Genomic DNA, 6,000 nt, shown 5'->3' on the forward strand with positions numbered 1-6,000 from the left:
CCAAACTTGTTATACACACCTGCTTTGTGTAATGGTTTTGCACAGAGCAGCCCCAATCCCCCCCTTCCCTGTTCCCCCATCAGTGCTCCTGGCCCCTACATCCAGCCGAGTGCCCCTATAGCAAGCAGCTTGCTATGGGGGCACCTGAGCAGGCTCACTCCCAAGCTGCTGCTCTTTGTGTCCATTCGTGGCTTGGCCCCACCCCCGCTCTCTCTCCTCATTGGCTGACTGGCTGTTATTGACAGTAGCAGGGTCAATGACACCCCTTGCTGTCTCAGCAAATAAGGATGAAGAGACCTAGGAGAGCCACTGCTATCATGCATATTGGTGGATTGAGATGGGGCTCAGATAAGTATTAGGAGGGGCTGGGGGGCTGCTGCACACAGAAGATTTTTTACCTTCATGCATAGAATACATAAAGGTAAAAAAAAAGTTAAGCATTTACAACCGTTTTAAATCTGACCTTGAAAATCATTTTTACTGTTCACCTACATGATCCTATGAATGCTATAGATGTTATAAGGGGTTAGGTCCAACGAGTTGTACAGCACCTCATGCACTTATCTCTATTATTTCCTATTTACATTTTTACTCAATACCAGAAGTACATTATTACTTTACATTACATTATTACATTATTAATTACTATACTCCTTGAGCTCTGACAGTAGATAAGTGCTCTGCTACAATAGATACCAGAGAGTGCCTAAGAGCTGGTGGATGGGTAAACAATAAGGTTTTGTAATGGTTGGACCCATAGTGAACTATAAAGGCAGCAAGGTTCCCTTTTTCTGAAAAGTTTCCTGGATGTTATGCAGATCCAGTGACTTTGGTAGGGCAAATTTATGAGCGGTGGATTGCTTTTCAGAGAGTGTTTGACAGGCATTAAGGAGGCAGTATATCACCTCCTCAATGCTTCTTTTACCCCTAAGACCCCTTTCAAGCTGATGTGGTTTTGGTGCACTTTTGGAAAGCACACCAAAACCACTGGACATAATTGAAGTCAATGGGAAAGCACAGCCAGCCCACTCCAAACATGCAGGTACACTGCGTTGCACCTTTGGTTGGGCAAACCCCTCCGCATCGGTGTGAAAGCGGCCTAAATGCACGCATTACAGTGCCATAACCGCATGCATTGCGCACAGTTGCACAGCACTTGTGGTACGGCTCCATTCACTTGATGCAACAGGGTGGGGGGATCATTATCGGAAAGCATTGTGGCAGTGGCATGTGTTTAACTCAGTGTTTCTCAAACTTTTTTTCAGTCAAGGCACCCTTTAAAATGATAGACAATCTCAATGCACCCTCTAAATATATCAACAGTCTTGCAGCACCCCATTCTCAAATGTAAAAAAACATTCTAATGGTTTTACATTATACATCAACATCCACACACATAGGGCACCCAACATTATTTTTGATTTACTCATCCACATACAATACACCTCTGCATACTGGTACTGACTAGTATTCCAATCAAAGGGTTAAATGTGTTCCCTAGTAGTGCTTACTAACTGTGGGGGATGTGTTTTGAATAAAGGAAAACAAAGATCCGTGTTTATGCTTAGGAGAAACACAAGATCTCAATTTTCCTCTCTGGCAGAAAGACGGTCTGCCTTGTGTTCATAGACAGACCGCTGTTCTGCCTCTTTCCGAACGATCGCCAGGTTCATCGCACCCCCAGAGCCAAAGAGGAAAATCACGTACAGGTAAGGTACTTTTTTTTTAGCTTTGTATAGAGTGGAGAGGGATTTGAACATATATCAGTTATTATTGCTGTCTGTGCCCCTGTTAGGGAGATTCACCCTTTTTATTTGTCCTGTTTACCATTATCATTGAAAGTAAAAACAAATGTCAAATTTTGGGTTGTCTGCAGGATAGTAATAGAAGAGAAATCTTTATGGGAACACTAGTTCTGATGACCTGGGGGGGGGGGGGGTCAAGAGATTCCCTTCTTTTGCAGGGATTTCCTCTCTCTTCCTGTCTTGGCTCTGGGACAAGAAGGAAGGAAGTTCTACCCAATGGGACACAGATGGCAAAAAAGATGACATCTATATATATATATATATATATATATATATATATATATATATACAACTCTCCCTTCGTCTCGCCACATGTAAAATTGCAAACCTCACATAAAAATTACAGTAATTACAATAATGACTCAAAATGTATAACCCGTAAAAATATACAGGATTTTCCCTATAAATTGATTGCCCATTTCCACATAATATTCTCTGTGGAAGTTGCAAAATGATCTTACAGTCTTTTTTAGCCTTCATTATCATATTGTATAATCACATTTATAGTAGATGCAAATGAACCCCTTCCATCCACTTTCTTGCAGAAAATGAAACCATCAAATGCTTAGTCACAGACATTTTTCCATGATCCTGGAAGATTTCTTTGAATAAGTACTCAAAATCTTTGGTTTTAGACCTCTATAAAACCTGGTTATCCTCAATAGACCTCTATAAAACCTGGTTATCCTAAATCTGTCACACCAACATAAGACATTTGGCAGGGTATTGAATATTTATATGATAAGCTCCCCTGGTCGGGGAGTGCCCATTGCATTCATGACAATGGGGGTAAGTATAAGCATGAGCATGTGCCTGCCTTTGATATTGGATTTAATTGCAATAACCATTTAAACTGCATGAGAGGTGCACTTTAAATAGATAGTTAGTCATGTGGACATTGTACTCAAAACTTCTATTTTCCTGTTTCAGCAGTTCTACAGGGTTTGAGAAATGTGATTGTGCAGTACAATACACAACAGAAAAGCCCCAGTACTATTACTAATGTAACAGAAGTGGTCAGGCACTCGCCCTCCCTGTCTCTGAAATACAAGTCTGTCATGAGGGGTGTGGCTATTACTCAGCTATGCCAGCAGAGAGCTCTGGGGAGAAAGTCAGGAAGTAGGAATTTCACTTTGAAAATGGCTATGAAGGTGTAAAAGGGAATGGGACTTCAGTTGGGCTGTAACACTGGGCATACATCTTCAGTAAAAGTAAGACAACCTTACTGAGCATTTCTTATGACAGATGAACCATGCGGAGGTGCAGAAGAGCTTTTGAAAAAAGTGCAGCCTGTGGGCCAAATCTGGTCTGCTGCACAATTTTTTTTTAGCCAGTTGATGTAAGAAGGGACTTTGATGCAGACTTATATATAAGGGGGCTCCAATGGGCACTCAGATATAAGGTAGGACTGATGTAATGGGGGCTTTGATGGAAACTCTGAGATAAGGGGTTCTGTTGGGAACTCTGATATAACAGGGCTCTGATGATGGAGACTTTGAGTCAAAGGGAAACTCTGTATTAAGGGGGATTTTGGTAAGAACTCTGATGTAGGGGGCTCTAAAGTGGTCTCTGATATAATGAGGCTCTGATAGGAACTCTGATATAAGTGGGATTCTGGTTTAAAGGGAATTTGATGAAAACTCTGAAATAAGGGGCTCAGATAGAGACTTTGATATAAGGGGTCTCTGATGGGGACTTTGAGGTAAGGGAGACTCTGTTGTAAGGGGGACTTTGATGGAAACTCTGATAAAGGGGGCCATAATGGTGACTTTGATATAAGGAGGCTCTGAGGAGGACTCTTTTGTAAGGGGGACTTTGATGGATAGGGGGTTCTGTTGGGGACTGATACAACAGGGCTCTAATGAGAACTTTGAGGTATAAAAGGGGGCTCTGATGGAAAATCTGATATAAAGGGCTCTGATGGAGACCCTGATATAAGTGGGCTCTGATTTTTATTTATTTATTTCAGGTTCTTATATAGCGCTGTCAATTTTATGCAGCGCTTTACATATACATTGCACATTCACATCAGTCCCTGCCCTCAAGGAGCTTATAACCTAAGGTCCCTAACTCACAATCATACATAGATAGTAGGTCCAATTTTATACAGGATCCAATTAACCTACCAGCATGTCTTTGGAATGTGGGTGGAAACCGGAGTACCCGGAGGAAACCCACGCAGGCACAGGGAGAACATGCAAACTCCAGGCAGGTAGTGTCGTGGTTAGGATTTGAACCAGCGACCCTCTTGCTGCTAGGTGAAAGTGCTAACCACTACACCACTGTGCCAACCTTGATGAAAACTCTATTATAAAGAGCTCTGATGGAGACCCTGATATAGGTGGGGTCTGATGTTCTAATTCATAACATGCTGATTACAAAAAAAAAAGTAAAACAAAATTAATTCTTTTGAAATGTTATTTATTCACTTATAACAAAAAAATATTTTTAGCCCCTGAATAATTGTGAAAAACACAATGTGACCCTTGTACAGGAAGGTTTGGAGACCCCTGGTATAAAGAGATAACTTTTATATGGAGGAAATAGAGCTACAATTTTACATGTTGTTATTATTATTATTATTATACAGGATTTATATAGCACCAACAGTTTGCGCAGTGCTTTACAATGTGAGGGAAGACAATACAGTTACAATACAATTCAATACAGGAGGAATTGGAGGGCCTTGCTCATTAGAGCTTACTATCTAGAAGGGAGGGTCAAGTGAAACAAAAGGCAATAACTGTGGGGGATGAGCTGATGGAGAAATTGGAAGTATAGTTGTTAGGTATGGGTAGGATAGGCTTCTCTGAAGAGGAGGGTTTTCAGGGATTGTCTGAAAGCTAACAGAGTAGGAGATAATCAGACAGATTGGGGTAAGGAGTTCCATAGGATTGGAGAGGCTCTGGAAAAGTTTTGGAGGCGAGTATAGGAGGAGGTGATGAGGGAGCTAGAGAGCAGGAGGTTTGGAGAGGAACGAAGAGAGCGATTAGGTGGGTATTTTGAGACTAGGCTAGTGATGTAGCTGGGGGATAAACTGCGGATGGCTTTGTAAGACGTTGTGAGTATTTTGAATTTAATTTGTTGGGTGAGCGGAAGCCAGTGGAGGGCTTGACAGAGAAGAGCAGCGGACACTGAGCGATTGGTAAGGTTGATAAATCTGGCGGCAGCATTCGTGATGGATTGAAGGGGGGATAGCCTGTGTAGAGGTAAGTCAATGAGAAGGGAATTGCAGTAGTTGAGGCGGGATATGACCAGGGAGTGAACTAGGAGCTTTGTTGTGTCATTGGTTAGAAAGGGGCGTATTTTGGAGATGTTGCGGAGGTTGAGGTGGCAAGATTTGGACAGTGAGTCCAGGACAACACCTAGGACCTTGACATGCGGGGATGGGCTAATAATTGTGCCATCGATATTGACAGAGAGATCGGGGGAAGGGGCACGTGGTGGTGGAAAAATTATAAGTTTTAGTTTTGGATAGATTGAGTTTGAGGAAGTGGTGTGACATCCAGACTGATATATCTGATAGCAAATTAGTGATACGTGAGGAGACTGAGGGAGAGAGCTGAGGGGTGGATAAATAGATTTGGGTATCATCAGCGTAGAGATGGTATTGGAAGCCGTGGGAGGCTATCAGCTGACCCAGAGAGGAGGTGTAGATTGAAAATAGGAGAGATCCAAGAACAGAACCTTGGGGGACCCCAATAGAGAAAGGAAGAGGAGAGGAGGAAGTAGAATTGTAAGTAACGCTAAAGGTGTGGTTGTATAAGTAGGAAGAGAACAAGTACATGTTCATTTTTTGTGAAGCACTAACTGCTTGGTGGGCTGACAAAATCTCAGTAGATTCCAACAGCATGTAGCTCATAAAAAATGTCCCACCACCTCTAGATCAATCTATAGTCACATTAATGTGCTTTAGTGAAACAATGATTGCAGAAAAATACTAACCCATTGGAAGGAAGAGGGGGATCTGTGAAAATGTGTCTGTCAGTATTAAACAGCAGATTCCAGTGAACGGTGTCCTGAGGTTGCGGTCCCTGTCCTACGGTGCTCAGTGACATAAATGTCTCTGATTCCGCTGTGCTTCAAAGTTTTAGTAAAGACAGTTATCCTAATTTTATTATAATAATAGCTTTAGCAATGGCTCACTTTGCTGAACAAGTGGAATAATTGAGATCACACCTTTCTTTTTAACAAA

This window comes from Pelophylax lessonae (assembly GCF_965119305.1).
Source record: "Pelophylax lessonae genome assembly, chromosome: 5".
Taxonomy (NCBI): Eukaryota; Metazoa; Chordata; class Amphibia; order Anura; family Ranidae; genus Pelophylax; species Pelophylax lessonae.